Raw genomic sequence first — 17572 nt, 5'->3', positions numbered from 1 at the left:
GTTTAGGAGGAAGAAAGTAAAAAGTTCATGCTCAAGAAAATGGGTGGACGTGCTCCAGAGAGAGCCCTCACTGGGTCCTTACTGAGGCTTTTAGTTCTCTTCTGTGGGTCGGAATCCAAGAGAAAGTGCCAGGAGAGGGTCTTAGCAGAGTATTTATTAGTTTTTAGGCGTGTTCTCAAATATGTTGATTCATCAAAATAAGTGTCCAGAGAGGTCGGGGTTACCCTCTGGTCAGCTTCATTTTTAAAGAATGTCAGTGAGGAGGGACTGGGACTGAAGCGCATCTGCCCAGCAGGGTCTGAAATGTGTAAATCGTTTGCTCCTAAGTGTCCTTGGTCAGGGAGGTTAAGACCTTGTGACTCACTAGCTGGCTGTAAATTGCTCAAATTGTTTGGCCTTGTTTATCTTGTTTCAGTCTCCCTCATGCAACTTGCCAAGGAATTTTCCCAGCTTCTTATGATCTTGCCTCCAGATGAGCAACTTGCTGGTGTTCGCTGGCATCCTACAGGGGCAGTGTTCATGCAGACACCTGGAGCACTGCCCAGGTCTGTTCTCAGCGGACCACCGGGTCCTTTCCTCCGTGTTTCCACCACAGGATAAAATAGGGACTATGTTGTACTGCAGTTGAGGTTTTCTGACTCTACCTCTCTCCACCCCAGCAGATCCCCAGAATCAAGCTATGTAGGTTCTCAGATGACTTGGAAAAATAGTAATTCACTCCAATATTTAAAAATTAGAGATGTGCCCAGAGTTCAAATGGTGTTTACTAGTTCCTGGGAAATATCTGACACTGGGTATACAAAACAAATAAGGTGGGGACACCTTCGCAGCTATTTCAGGCGTATCAACAGTCATGGAAGTAGACTGCTGGACCCAACAACAGACTTTTTAAATCAAGATGGTTTTACCCTTTTGTATTGATCACAAAGACTGAAAAGCTCACCTAGTTTGGGTTAAGACACTGAGCCTTGTTTTAAAGATACATAATTTTTGAATAAGAGACGATGCTAAGATCTTGTTCACTATATCACATAACCTGATCAGAAAGTAAGGTTGGGAGATAACGGCATTGATTAATAGCTAAAGTCATGTATGACAAGAAGGCAGGCCTCTGATGCAACTGGGGGAACCTGAGGTCACTGGGTGCTATGGGAACACAAGCAGTGGAGGGTGGGAGAGTGGGCTCCAGAGATGCAAGTATCTCCAGACTCACTGTTTGACCTCAACCCAGCCCTTATACGCCAGCGAGGACTCCATCCATGTGCATGATTAACTCACGTTAAATTGGCTTATGAAGAAAAATAGGAAATGTATGACACACTTCACTGAATAATCCGTGAGTGAATTCAGCTTCAGGTGCAGTTTGACACTTTGATACAGAGACTGGAAGGACAGCATCCAGACCCTCAGGTCCCTTTTCTACTTCTCTCCACTCAGTACTGCTTTTCCCCCGTGTTCATTCTAGTCTCAGATGAGTTTTTCCCTTAAGGTACAAGATTTGTGTAGCAGTTCCAGAGGGAAATGCACATACACACACACACACACACACACACACACACACACACACACACAGCAAAAAAAAGATCTTGGTACAGAGCGCGCATCTCTTCCTGTAGCTGAACAAAAGCCCTGGCTGTGCCTCTCTTTTCCCCAATTGAGTTCCATTGTGACCAGCGGCATGGATACACGAATGGTTTTATGAAGTAGGCAGTGTCAATTTCACTCAAACTATGAAGATGGAGAACGGGAAAGAAGTGTTTCTCATTGGAAATTGAGGATTGGTGACCAGACAGAAGGAATGGGTGCTGACAAGGAAAGCAACACAAACCTAGTACACCATTGCTTTGCTTTAGGGAAGAGGATCTTACTCCAGAAAACTGCTGAGGAGCCCATCACCTCCAAAGCTTTACCTTCTTGTCACTGGAGGGTATACAAGTATCCCCTGCTTTTCAAAAGTTTGCTTTACAACCACTTTGTTCTTACAAAAGACCTATGTTCGTATCTGTTTTGCTAACAGAAGGAAATCCAAGGAGGATTTCACTTTTATGAAGAAAGGCAAAAAAGCAAAAATCGCATCCAGCCTATTTTGCAGTGAACCATAACGGAGGTGGCATGCACCCAAAGCAGCAAGAGCCGCCCCACCACGCTCCTTCCCTGCGAACTACCCCAGCATCTCAGCTTCAGGCTCATAGCTATGCACTGTGTCTGTGAGCATCTGGTCTTTATTTCGATGTATTGTGTGCATCCATTAGCAAGATATGTCCCAAGGCAGTGGTCGGCAAACTGCGGCTCGGCAAACTGCGGCTCGCAAGCCACATGCGGCTCTTTGGCCCCTTGAGCGTGGCTCTTCCACAGAATACCAGCTCTTCCACAAAATACCGACTTCTGCGCATGGGCCACGAAGTTTCAATCGCACTGTACGTGCGCGCCCACACGTGGTATTTTGTGGAAGAGCCACACTCAAGGGGCCAAAGAGCTGCATGTGACTCGCAAGCCGCGGTTTGCCGACCATAGTCCTAAGGTAACTGCTTCTTGCCTGTAAGTCATTTCAGCTTATGACAGGTTTCATAGGATCGCTCTGCTTTCAGAGTGAGGGAAACCTGTACATGGCTGTGACATCTAGAAGGAAGTTTTCTTCTGTAGAACATACCACACATAGATTCTTTTCCTAACTTGAGGATGTTTTCCACCTGCTTTCTTTGAAATATAAATACAAAAATACTTGTCTGTTTTCTTAAAAAAAACACACACAAAAAAAAACAGTTAATGTTGCCAACGAACATAAAACTTAAGGCTGACATAGCCAAAGTTCTATGTGTCTTACCTGTAGCAAAGCAGACTGATGTCTAGATCCAGGTGAGGGCAGGCCATGATGCAAACAAAGATGGGCCAACGGTGTAGGCAGACCTGGAAACTGAGGCCCAGGCAAGAGTGAGCCAGGACTTCTGGGACAGAGTCTGCAAGTGTCCGCTGAGGGGACAATATTGTGGTGGCCAGAGTTGATTATGGAAGACCAGCAACTGGGACAACAGTGGGGAACTACACTGCTCAGAGGGAAAGAAAAAAATAAGGTAAAGAATAAAATTTAGGCCTGGTGAGAACAGCCCTTCTTGGTCTTGATATACAGGTGAAAGTCTTTTTCTGGAAAATACACAAAGGCACAAACAATTTTGTGTTCAAACACAGGGAGAACCTTAGTGCCTGGAAGTGCAACTGTAGATGCCCCACCACCACCATCCACCCACCCACCCATATACACCCAGGTAAAGAGAAACTATTATGGACTCAAAAAATATGAAATTACACAAGCACTCAATTCTTTGTAATGATAGTGTTTCAAAATAAGGTGGCTTACAAAAAAACAGGCATAGATTATAATAAAGAAACCAGCTTTAGGACAGGAACATATTATCAAAGACGTTCTCAGCTTGACATCAGATAATGACCTTATTCTACTAAATGTGACAGGATAAACCAGAAGATATATGTTAACAAAAAGTTTAGCATAATACTATAAATACAAAACCCAGAATATTTTAGGAAAAATATTTCCACACAGTGGGAATGTCACTTCACAGACACTCATTAGATTGCTTCTAAGAGACTGAGATTTTGTTTGTGTTTTTTAAAAGAAGTCTTAACTTTTCTCTTTCTCTCATTTCATACACTTCATCCACTCCCCCCAACCCCCCGCAATAACCTCATCAAGAAAAAGGACCCAGTAAACAAAATCTAACATCTCTATAAACTTAGTGGAGTCAGCTCTTCCCAGGACTGTCCCTGAACATATCAGTCAGTTAAGTCAGTGACTGGCCGGGTGACAGGGATCTTTGTGAGGTCCTCACTATTTTCTAGGGGTGTCACAGCCTCATCAAATTAAGTTACAACCCGCAGAGATTAAATCACTACTAGAAAAAGCAACCAGCATCTGTGGAAGATTAATTTTTTTAATCTTAGATGTCAGTATGTTTCATGTTAGTTTCATACCAGTATACATTTCACATCTTCTTAGCATTTAATATAAAAGTTGAAATTTAAAAACAATTTTAAAAAATATATAAATTAATTTCATGTGCTGCAAAAAATGTTTACTCTAAGTAACATGAAGTTTATTTGGAATTTTAAAAGTAAAAAATGAAATGTGTAGTCTATACATGTTGAACTAACATGATAAAGACAAACACAGTGAGAAAAGGCATAGAAATGTTCTGTTAATTCTGATCATCTACTTTCTTGGCCAGAATAACTGAACTAATGATTGTGATGGAAATTCCTGCTTGAGAGAGCTTTCTTTAAGACAAAAATAAAAACACTGTGACAGCACCTTGATTAAACCAAAGGTCATCTAAGGCTTCTTATTGTGTACTATTCTGTGTACTGCACTGGTGGTACACAGAACAGAACCAAATAATTTCATTTCAGAGAACTTCAAATTCTAGAGAATCGTTGAATGCTCTCGCACAATAGTTCAAGTTTGATGTTTTGTGATATACAATACATGACATTTTTCTTGTAGCCACAGCTTCGAGGATCAGAATGAACAGTACTGGAGTAAGCTTCAGTAGAATATAATTATATTTGGATCTTTATAAATGATATGGGTTACAAAGGCGACTACTATACTTCATCAGAAAGGTGGCAAATAAGTGAAACTTCTTATACCAATAGAATTATCTAATAAACCTCAGTTGAAATTATGAATAGTTCAAGAAAGCTTATAGGAAAAGGTCGTTGACCAAACTAAGAAGGTTAATAAAGTAAAATCCAAATTGCCATCAGCTTTGAAATTACATTGACCTAGTTCTGGCTGTGCCACTTACTAAAGAACCTGAGGAAAACCTCTTAGTAATTACACCCCAGTTTTCTCATCAGCAAGTAGATATTATACCATATGGATTTCATATGGTATGCAAAATTTTTCAAAAACAGTCAAGCAATTCCTAACACATGATAGACATTCAATTGGTGTTAGAGAGATAGACGGAGAAATGGAGAGAGGGAAACAAGGAGAGAAACATCAATTTGTTGTTCTACTTATTTTTTTATGCATTCACTGGTTGTTTCTTGTACGTGTCCTGACTGGGAATTGAACCCGCAAACTTAGTGTATCAGAACAATGCTCTAACCAACGGAGCTACCCAGCCAGGGCCAAAAGTGCTTTCTAAAGCCACTTTTAATTTCAATTCATTTCTCAGGACAAAACTTCTGATACTTACTTTCAAATCACAGAGAATAATAGTTTTAGGGCTATTGTTATCATTAAAGGCGAAGTTGTATACGAACATCCTAGCATATCTAGAAAGGAGTATTGAGTCAGACTGGCTTTGGAGTTAAAGTTATCATTTAAACCCAGGTCTGAAACTTAGCTATTAGATATTGATCCAAGTGTTGCAATATCCTTTAGCAGTGAACTGAGCTGAAGTTATCTTCATTAACTAAGGGATTTGGACAAGACATTTAACATCTCTGTGGCCTCGTTTCTCCTTATGTAAAATACCAACAACGATAGCACTTAACATACGGTTTTTTGCTAAGAACTAAATGAGATAAATGCATAAAGCACAGCAATGCTCAGCATGAAATAAGAGCATTTGTTCATATAACAGAAAAATGTTGAGTACCTACTATATAAAGGTAATTCTTCTAAATACTGGACATGAAGCAGTGAACAAAAGCAAATCACATCACAGAGCAAATGACTATACAGTTGACCGTTGAATAACATGGGTTTGAACTGTGTGTGTGTGTGTCCATTTGTACACTATTTTGAGATACGAAGGAGAAATATGTGTGGTATGGATGTTGTGTTTAAGAAATAAACATTGCTGATAATTCCTACAAAGACAAAAAGTACTTCCCAAAACACTTGTTTTGACAATGCATCAGTCATTATTAGTACAAAACAACACCTAGCTTCCTCTGAAGGGTGGCTAATCTAGACTGAGCTTAGCTGAGGGACTTTATACTTCAAGATACAACTCTGACCGGGCTGGGCTTCCGGCTGTTGGTTGGGCCCAGGTCGCTCAAGCTGTCTGCTGAAGACCCCTTTCCTCATGGCAATGACTGAAGCAGAGCTGGGTAGCAAAATGAAGAACAGATAGGAAGTTGCGAATTTGTCAAAATCTAAAATATGAAGACAATTGCAAAAACTTGGGAAATGCATAAAACATAAAAAAAAAAAAAAAAAAAAAAAAAAGACAAGAGGCACCAAATGCAAGGCCCCACATCAGCAAAGGAAGATTAAATACTTAACTGCAGTATCAGCTTCCCAGGAATGTAACCTTTCAACAGTCACATGGAAATACCCAGTCAGCACTAGTGAGATAATCTGCTCAGTAGACCCCTTCCATTGCCCTTAGGAGGGCAACCTCGCCTGAAACAATGCATTCTTTGCTAACAATTTCCTTTTTGCTCCCCCCTGCCCTTCTTCCCCCTCCCCCACCACTCCCCCCCCCCTCCCCGCACCTGTTCTGTCTTTAAAAACCTTTCCTACAGCTCAGCAGATGGGATGGGGCTAAATGGGATGGGGCCCAATTTATGAATTGTTGAATAAAGCCAATGTGATCTTTAACTTTACTCTGTTGAATTTTTATTATTTAACAGGACTTATTACATTTAAAAATGAAATAAGCAACATCACTGTAACTACATGAAGATCATGTCTGTGTAACAATGTGTACAAATGAAAATAATTGTGTACATGTTTAAAATGATAAGAATATTTTTTTATTTGGAGCTATCTTTAAATGATTATTTTTAATTAAACTTGTTTTTTCTTTGATCCCTCTGAAATTAGGGTATGCTTTTTGAAAAATATGAATGGGCCAGAGGTGATAAATGTTCTATAGTTGTTTCCAAGACAAATTTGAGAATATTAGAAAAGAAACATGTTATAGGGACAGAACTAAAAATTCCCAATGTCAAGTTCTTCAAAATCCAGGTGACCATCATAACATGAGGTAATAATGAAAGGAGTTTTATGGATAAAATAAGCAGGTTTAGGGAGTTTTAGGAATAAAGAGGGTTCCTGGGGGAGGACTGCATAGGTGAGGGCTTGGAGCTACAAAAAAGGCATACATTCTCAGAGAGAGAAAATAGAGGTACCACAGGGTGAGGGGAGGAAAAGAAAAAGCCACAGGGTATGGACAGGAAAAGAAAACAGACTTTCACAGAGGATAGAGAAATGTCGACAAATAGGAAAAGGAGGAAAACAGATTTTCACGGGAGATCGAGAATTCTACCACTGAAGGGGGAGATAGGCAGAGGGGGCACCACGTGGGTTTTGAGCTTTGAAGCTGATATCCTACCAACTGGAAGGCAGTATGAAGAGACAAAGAACTGCAGCCTTTATAAACCTTAGCAAAAAGGAGCTCAGTAGGTTACCCCCTTGGGACCCATGTGGGAGTCTGTGTTTGCTTCCAATAAATTTCCACCCTTTTTATCTACCATCTTTTGTCCATGGCTTCATTCTTTAAATCCGTCTGGACAAGAACCCAGGAAGGAAATCACCCCCTGCACCCTGCTCAGGAGAACAACCTGATTCGATAGCACTATGCCAGTAATGATTATATTTTTCACTTTCAGAAAACAAGATTAATTAAAAGCATATAAATTATTCACTCCAAATATTAGATGTGCATATCTAATATTTTAGCGAATTTGAGAATTCATCCAAGCAAAAGTACTCTACATTGCTTAGTAATAGGAAATATTTGGTTATTCTTAATTTACTGAATTAAAGAGGAAAGTTATACTATTAATATTACAGTCAGGCTCTAACCGGTTTGGCTCAGTGGATAGAGCATCTGCCTGCGGACTGAGGGGTCCCAGGTTCAATTCCGGTCAAGTGCATGTATCTTGGTTGCGGGCACATTCCTAGTAGGGGGTGTGCAGGAGGCAGCTGATTGATGTTTCTCTCTCATTGATGTTTCTAACTCTCTATCCCTCTCCCTTCCTCTCTGTAAAAAAAAAAATCAATAAAATATATATTTTTAAAAACATTACAGTCAGTTTTTGTTTTGCAAACCACAGTGTTAATCGAGACTGAGATATTTTGGAACTGCGTCCTTGATTTGTATGTCTCTGTTGTTACCAAGGACCTGTAAAAGGGGAGGAGATGATTCCAAGAGCAAGAGTTTCGATTAACATAGCATTGTGCAAAATGAAGACTGCATATATGTAAATTATACCACTGCAGTCTCTATGTTGATAAACTTTAATTGCGCTAGAATATAAAAATAATAAATAAGTCTTTGGAATGCCCCTTGGAAAAGGTGACAAGAACTAGGAGTCTCGAATAAGATTTTGCCTTTAAAATAATGAGGCAAGTTTACAAAATCAAGAATGTGTTCATTTTTAATAACTTACTTTTGTCTGTTAAAATTTAATATAGTGTTTTAATATAAATGTTAATAATTAAAACGTGGGAAATGTTTTTATCGAAAGATTCCTTATTCAAACAAATGGATCATTCTGTAAGATCATTCAACCTAAGACGGTAATGGGCCAGTAACAAATTGGCAGTGAGCAATGCCCTGGCTGGTACAGAGAGAATTTTCGACTGTGTAGAACTGGATAAATTATGCAAAAATGTACTACACTGATGTGAGCAGTTTCAAAAATAATAAAAAGAGCTAACAACTCATGTCTAATTAGTCAAAGAGACAGGGGACTACTTGAACAATCCATGTAAATGGCCTTTGACAATACTATACCCGCCATTCGCATTAACTCTAATGACAAGGCAGTAAAAATGTTGATGCCGTTAAGCAGAATGTACTTCTCTGTTAGCGCATTGAAATTCTAAAAAGTCTCCAGACAGGCCTATAAAAGTGAGCGTTTTCTATTAATGATGAAAATGTTTTATCTCGGGGAGAAAATTTTTATGCCATCTCCTTCCTTAGGCTGGGGATTAAACGCTCATTCCTCAGTGAGTGTTGGTTCTACTCCGGCATCTATTTTGTCTCCATGATGTGTGACACGTGAAGCAGGAACAGGCTTTGACCAGAAAGCTTTCCGTAAGGGGTGCTGCTTACTCATCAGCCCCATCGCCTGAAATATTAACTGAGATTCATCTTGATCAGGTACTGCTCCCTTCTCAAAAGTATCTTACCTGATTCATTCATTTCAAACACTCCTGAAGATGACAAGCAACTTAGTTGAGAGAAAAACGAGAGAAAAAAAAAAGCCAAATGAATACTTTGTAATGAGCTACCAGTGATAAGAAATAATTATAAGGGACCCACTCTCACCTGCCACTTGTAAGGGTTTTGTGTGTTTTACTTCTTCTTTTTTCCTTTATTGATTAAGATATTACATACGTGTCCTTATCCCTCCATTGCCCCCCCATCCCCTCACTCATGCCCTCACCCCCCTGGTGTCTGTGTCGGTTGGTTAGGCTTATAGGCATGCAAACAGGTCTTTTGGTTGATCTCTCCCCCTTACCCCCACCTCCCCTACCTTCCCTCTGAGGTTTGAGCATCTAATCGATGCTTCTCTGTCTCTGGATCTGTTTTTGTTCATCGGTTTATGTTGTTCATTATATCCCACATATGAGTGAGATCATGTGATATTTATCTTTCTCTGACTGGCTTATTTCGCTTAGCATAATGCTCACCAGGTCCATCCATTGTGTTACAAATGGTAGGAGTTCCTTCCTTTTTATAGCAAACTGCTGAGAAGGGTGGCAGCCCGGTGTTTTTCCCCATTTCCTCTTTACATGGGTGTTTATTCATTTAGACTTGATCTCTACCTGTTCTCTTCCTGTGTATGAGTCCCATTTTCTGATTCTTGTGAAATTGAAGTATTTCATCTTTCAAGCACATCTTCCCAGGTCCTGAATAGCTTACATCCTAATACTCTCATTTTCAAAAGCTTATCTGCTACATTATATCAGAGGGTCCTTATGAAAGAAACATCAAGGACCATCTGAGTTGATAGATACAAATTACGGGATGCGAGACTTGAGAATTAGTCAGTCTCTTGCATCTGGGTTACACCTTTCAAGTCATATCTAGGACAGTGCTAACCATGAAGTCGATGCCACTCACATGCTTTTGCCACCAGGGTCTTTGACCCGTGTCACTTACTCTTAAAAAGTTGTATTGATGCCCACACTCATACTGCCTTAATCACAGCCTGTAATTGCTCTCTTTTGTTCACAGAATGATCCAGTGAGCTGTGGAGCCTGTAGTAGCATTTAATTTCTAAAATAAGACTTTGACCAGAACAACAATACTTCACATGGAATAGCACATCTCTACTCTATGGGTTGTATTTTTGTCTTCTTGTTAAAATAAAGGCAGTTAAAATAAATTTAGAAATAAAATTGTATTCAGTGCATTTTCTCAGGCTACAAATGACACAAAACATGAGCGTGAAGCATGTTGTTAAAATTCCTAAGCAATAAAATAAGGCTTAACATCATATAAAATTTTCAGGAAATGGACATCACAAATAGCAAAACGTATTGATACTTTGTGAGTCTTTCCAAGGGAGGGAACCTGTTCCACATAAAGCCATTATTTTGTTGATTTTTTTAGATCAAAGTCAATTTCTCAGCTGATTTTTTAAAAGTAAAAGGAAATTGATATCTTAAGTTCATTTATTGATTAAAGAGAATAACAATCAAACCAGATAGGCCATATTTTTAGTTAATCTATGACTATTAATTCTTAAAGGGAAAATTGTATTTAGACCACATAGAAATTGTCTATTATATAAAATAAAAAATGTTGATCAAATATTTTAAAAAACTATTAATGCAAAATATAATTAAATACAAACATGCGAATAATTCTATTCTCATCATCCAAAATTAACCATTTTGAGAAATAATACTGTATTGTGCAGCTTCTAGCCAAATGGAGTTAACATCAAATTTGAGACATTTAATCTACAAAAAAACAAACAAACATTTTTGACTCTAAGAATCAAATCTATTGGTTAGCTAGGAAAATAGAGGTGGTAACTATATTTTACAATGATACTTTTTCATTAGAAGAAGAATTTTTGGTGAGTCAGGTGAACTGCAAAATTCCAGATCATACAGCACTTTGAATGTGCCCTGCTTACAAGTCAGCTAACAGCTCAAAAGAAAGAAAGCAAGGCAGGACCACAAAGCTTTCCCTTGTGTGCCCTTAAAGGTCCGTATCCCAAGCAACTACACTATGTCACCCCAGAACCCTCAGAGTCTGCCCACTGATGTGCTCATTGTTGTTTCTGAAGTGAGAAGGCAAATTTTAGCACAAAGTGTTTTATAAAACACCATTCTTTCCTGTTTTTCTTTCTTTTCTTTTTTAAACTGAGGATGATAAGGTGTGTGTGTTGTTTTCTTCCCTCCACCTTTTTTTATTTTTTTATTGATTGAGGTATTACATATGTGTCCTTCTCCCTCTATTGCCCTCCTCCCCCTCCCCCGTTGTCTGTGTCCATTGGTTAGGCTTATATGCATGCATACAAGTCCTTTGGTTGATCTCTCCCCCTTACCCACACCCTCCCCTGCCTTCCCTCTGAGGTTTGAGCATCTAATCGATGCTTCTCTGTCTCTGGATCTGTTTTTGTTCATCAGTTTATGTTGTTCATTATATTCCACAAATGACCGAAAACATTTTATTTTACCTTAACTCTTCCAAAAACTGGTGAGCACACAATGCAATATACAGATCATATGTCACAGGAATGCACACTTGAAACCTATAGAATCTTATTAACCAATATCACTCCAATAAATTTAATTTTAAAAAATTAAAAACTCTTCTGAGTTCCAGTGACTATTTCCTCTCTTCTTTAAGCCAAAGGTGGTGTTACCTTGCCCTTTCTCTACATCCTGCTCACAACTTTGTAATCATCTTTTATTAAACTCTTTTCAAATGGCCCAAATTTTATTCTCTTCTGCTTTCTTGCTGAGACCGTGACAATATTTTATCTTTTTCTGTATGATAGTGCTGAAAACCCTATAGCATGTGTGAAATAGTTAGGTAAACATTTATTTCCCCACAAAAGTACATTTTCTGGGGGGGAAAAATCTTAGATGTATTTATGTCTTCCGGCACATATAAGCATATTTTTTATAATAAGCACTCAGTAAATAGTTTTTGAATTGAGGACATTTATTCTGAGATGTTTGTTCTTTCATGCAGAGATAAGGAACAAAAGTTCAAACCCTTATTTTGGAAGCTAACGTTTTTGAGCTTCCAGGCTTTACATATGCAATTTATTTTCTTTCTTAAATCACCTTTAGACGTTGATGGAATTATGTCAGCTATTGGTGAATGCAGAAAACATTTAGTGAAAGGTCACGGCCATGATTAGAGAATCACTGCTCCAAAGGGCACTGAATGAAACTTCATGTTCTGTTCTGTGGAAGATAAATTTAACTGATTTCCTCTGTTACCAAAAAATATTTTTGTTGTCCTGTTGGTATCCTATAAGCCTGACTAAACTGTGTGCTATTATAAAAGAAACAATCAGAACAGTTTTGTGATAGAAAAAATAATGCTAGGAATGGCAAAAGCCAACTTCAGTTTATAACACTCATATCAGTTCAATATGTGGCATCTATAAAAAATAAACAATAATAATGAATATACAAATTAGTGCTATAAAACTGTAATGTCTTATTTTTTTGGCTGTTATTCTAAAATTAGTCTTGAATTTTTATACACACACACACACACACACACACACACACACACACACACACACCCCAAATGGTTATTGAATGTTTTATCAGGCAGAACACCATTAATTTTCAATAGATGTATAATCTATTTTTAAAAAAACAACAGACTTGTAACATCTATATGACAATACAAAAGAGAACTAAACATCTTGTATATAAAATAATCACAAAATGGACATAGTTATTGTCCATGAATCAAGTGAATTGTACAAGTATTGATCACTAGGGAACTTAATAGATAAATTATTAGGACAGGTAACAAAGGACCTGGGGTTTGAATGAAGACTAAGGATATAGAAAGCTGAAGGAATTTCTTTCAAAATAAGAAAAACAAACACAAAAACATAGAGATGGTTTTGGGATGTTTGGTGAATAGCAATTATATATGACTGGGGTTAAATATACTAATGACCAATGTGTAACGAATATTATAGCCAAATTTGGATTTTATTTTAAAGGGAAACAACAATAATAATGTTTGAGTTAAGAGTTGAAAATTATATTTTCGGAAGACCAATCTTTTTGCAAGGACTGGATGTTTATTAACCTACCATATAATGATTAGATGATTACTTTGTCTTTCTACCTTAACTCCTTTAACTATAAAGTGGTATAAGAATAGTATCTACTACACACGGCTGTTGTATAGAACACATCAGATAATCTTTATAAAACACTTAGAGAAGTACCTGACACTTTATGAACACTCAATAGTTATTAAGAGTTTTTATTATTGCCGCTGTTGTTTTTGTTGGTGGTGACAGTGGAGGTGTTTTTAAAATGCAGAGGCAAGAAAAATAGAAGAGCACTTCTCCAATAATCTAGTAATGAAGTAATAAAATTCTTATTTAAGTTACAGTGGTGACTGTAAGATAATAAAGTTGTGTTGTTTTAATCCACTAAGTGACGTGCTATGATGACAATAGAAAACTAATTTAACATGTTGATACCTGGTAGTGGGCTGCTGCTGTAACAAATACCTAAAAATGTGGAAGTGCCTTTGTAATTGAGCAACAGCAAGAGGCTGGGGGAATTTTGAGGAGCATGATTGTAAAAGCTAGATTGCCTTGGACAGACTGTTACTAGAAATACAGATATTAACGATTGCTGAGGGCACTGAGGAAGAAAACAGACCTCTTACTGGATTCAGATGCTTTAGATAACAAGATCTGAGACTTTTCATCTGATAAGGTTTAGATTGGATGTGAATTTGAGTTGATGCTGTAATGAGTCGAGACTTGTAGGGGTGTTGGAATAGAGTTTTGCATGTGGTAAAACTCATTTTGCATGTTGTAAAATTATGAATCTTTGAGGTCAAATGGTAGACTGTGATGAGCAGAATACAGATTCCAATAATATCATGACCTATGAATGTGTTGCCTTATATGGCAAACAAAAATTATGCAGATGTGATTAATTAAGCATCTTCAGATAGGGAGGCTACCCTGAATAACTTGAGTGGGCCTGCAGGGTTCCTTTTAAAAGGGAAAGAAGGCCCTGACCAGTTTGGCTCAGTGGATAGAGCGTCGGCCTGCGGACTCAAGGGTCCCAGATTCGATTCCAGTCAAGGGCATGTACCTTGGTTGCGGGCACATACCCAGTGGGGAGTGTGCAGGAGGCGGCTGATCATCGATGTTTCTGACTCTCTATCCCTCTCCCTTCCTCTCTGTAAAAAATCAATAAAAATATATTTTTTAAAAAATAAAAGGGAAAGAAGGAGGCAAGAGTGTCAGGGTGGGGAGAGAGGTTTAAATATCCTATCTTCTGTCTTTAAGAGAGAGGAGTGAGCCATGAAAGGAAACTGACCCTCCACTAGAGCTTCCAGGAGGAATGCACCTCTATCTTAGCCTAGTAAGACCCATTTCGGACTTCTGACCTCCATAACTGTAAGATAATAAGTTTGTGTTGTTCTCTATCTTAATACATGGTGGAAATTGATAGGAAGAAAATATTATACAGCATCAGCAAAGCTTGGTGACTGGCTTAGTATTGTGAGTGGAACCAAATGAGGAAGTTAGTAATGATAGCATCATTTCAAGCCAGTGAGTGACAGTGATGTCTCCTTTCACAGACATTTGTTAGTGAAAATAATTATTTTGAAAAGCATTCACCATTCTCCCTACATATTGAATTTTCGCTCTCTATTTTGTGTCAGTTATAACTGCCTTGATTAACTTTGTATTTTCATGCTTATGCTAATATCTCATCTTTATAAAATATCACTGAACCTGTGATTCTTTTCATTATAATATAAGGATTCACTCCTCTGTTGAAAATGAGGCCCATAACAGCAGGCACGATGCCCTCTAACTCTACAAGGCAGAACTGAATAAAATAAAACTTGAAGTAAAGAAAAATTAGAATTTTTATTCACTTTCCAAAGTGACTGCATCTTTTATCCTGAAAGAACAGAGCTTTGGAAAGGACACAAAGACTGCCTCCCTATGTCTGACCCACAGTTCTATTGTACATATTCTAATCAGCCTATAGCAAGATCCCGTTTCTCCATTTCGGGAATCACCTTTCCTACATTTCCCAAAAGAAGTGATTCAATAGGCATTGTTCAAGTTAGTGTAGCACTATACCTCGACCAATGGCCCTCTACTTCACCACTGATGGAAGTTATACAATGATTAAGAAAAAGACAAATTCGAAAGTAGAAACCTATACATATTTTGTATTCCAGGATGTACAATGTCTTCCCACCATCTAGCTATCCCACCAGACTCCCCACCCAATATTATTCTTTATGGCTATAATTAGTCAACAATCCCAAGTACATTTTGCAAAATTATTTCTTATTTAGGAGCCAAGATGTAATTTTGACTTGTACCTAAGGTCATCTTCAATACAACAACGTCTTTGAAATTTACCTATCCACATGTGAAATTTACCTACCCAGGCACAGACAAATATGCATACACAAACATCAAAGAATTATCTAATGCACATTAAGCAGGACACTCTTTTAATATTTAAGAAATTTATAATCCAATTGCTCTTTGTTGTTGGGAGGTATGAATTAATTAAGTAATATCCTGTTTACTTTTTCATTCAATATCAAAAATGCCTTTTGTGATTGACTAAATTCTAACACAAATACATCCTAGACAATTGTGAATACAGTTAATAATTTAATAGACTTAATTATAAATATTAGTAGTTTTAGATTATAGAACAAACCTAGAAAGGTAATATGGGATTAGGGGTAGGGAATCGTGGCTATGAACTTGAAAGTGGACTAGATGTGAATCCCAGCTTTATCTGGTACTACTAGTATTAACTTGGACAAGTTAGTCAAACTCTTTGGATTTCAATTTTCTTATACGTAAAATTTCAATAACAGTACCTGTCTGATATGATTAATTTGAGGATCAGCAATATATTGTGCATACCACTTGAGTAGCTCATAAGTATTCAGCAAATGATATTTTTTACTTAAATAACTCTTCACACTAAGTCATCTGATAAATGATTTTAGAACTTTTATAGCTTGATTTAAAATTTCACAGGCATATTGGGCATGAAATGGAGAAGTGCTAAATTCAATTTTGATGGTTATTATCTGGTGCCATTAGCCCAAAGTCTATAATCACTAATGAAATTCTTCACATTAGTAAGAAAATATAGTTCCTTTCCTTGCCCAAACTTGTTATGGAAAACATTGGACCTTTATAATAAAATATTTAGTGCTGTTCACCTAAAACATCTTCTGGTTAGCATCTTGACTCATGAATTGAATCCCAATAAAATAAATTGTCAACATATGTTGAAGTCTAAATAAAGTTGAAAATCTGTGGTGACTGATTGGCATTTAGCTATGTGTCCTAACACTTAACAAGTTATACTCTCTTCACTTTAAGGAATCAGTCCCTTATTTAAAATGACAGTTCATGAATAAAAGAAGTCTTCAAGAGCAACCTCACACAAAATAATTGTTGTTTCATTTTCTTTTGTAACAAATGGACACTGCAATTGGTATTAGTTTCATTTTCTTGTATTTATTGTTATAGCCATAAAAGTAAAAATTAAAGAAACCTACTGATATTCTATTTTATTTTTTTTTTTTTTTTTTTTTTTTTTTTTTTTAAATATATTTTATTGATTTTTTACAGAGAGGAAGGGAGAGAGATAGAGAGTTAGAAACATCGATGAGAGAGAATCATCGACCAGCTGCCTCCTGCACATCTCCCACTGGGGATATGCCCGCAACCCAGGTACATGCCCTTGACCGGAATCGAACCTGGGACCTCTCAGTCCGCAGGCCGACGCTCTATCCACTGAGCCAAACCGGTTTCGGCTGATATTCTATTTTAAATTCTTATTTCTACCCACCACTGTTCATCAATGTTTCAAAATAGAATACTAGCTATTTTAATCCTTGCCTTTGACAAAAAATATTTCAACTCAATCAATCTTTTATTCTGGAAAGTGTTTCCTGTAAGTCCTTTTACTGACAGCGTCTAAAATCTCACAGTGTATTGCTTCTCGGCCTTTTGGCTAAGATCAAGTGTAGTAAAATCTCATAATGTACAATATTTAAGTGTTGTAAAGCCCACATTTCAGTTCTCAGCAAGGTTTTAATTAGGGCTTGGACAATGCTCAGTGCACTTGCATTTCTTCCATTCTTAATGAAGCAAAGTCACCTCAAGAGCATATGTAGCTTGTAAACGGCATTGATTTCTCAAATGTTTCTGCTGTATTTTTATGTAGCTAATGTTTTTCTCATCTATAATATATTTACGGCATTTCAAGTTTGATTCCGTTATACTCCAGGAAAGGCCAATAAATATTTTGGGAAGAAATTATTTGGTGCATGTGTAGATGATGGTTCATTTTTCAGTATGAGAATAAAATAATCAAAACATGCTGTTTAAATTTGTGTGCTGC

General features: G+C 37.5%; 1 pseudogene; it reads left to right on the top strand.

The window, feature by feature from the left end:
- Positions 1 to 17162: 17162 nt before the first annotated feature.
- Positions 17163 to 17302, top strand: LOC118671051 (annotated as a pseudogene).
- Positions 17303 to 17572: the final 270 nt, after the last annotated feature.

This window comes from Myotis myotis, unplaced genomic scaffold, assembly GCF_014108235.1.
Source record: "Myotis myotis isolate mMyoMyo1 unplaced genomic scaffold, mMyoMyo1.p scaffold_m19_p_16, whole genome shotgun sequence".
Lineage (NCBI taxonomy): Eukaryota > Metazoa > Chordata > Mammalia > Chiroptera > Vespertilionidae > Myotis > Myotis myotis.
The sequence above is the reverse complement of the archived record's forward strand: the minus strand, read 5'-3'. Positions and strand labels throughout refer to the sequence as shown.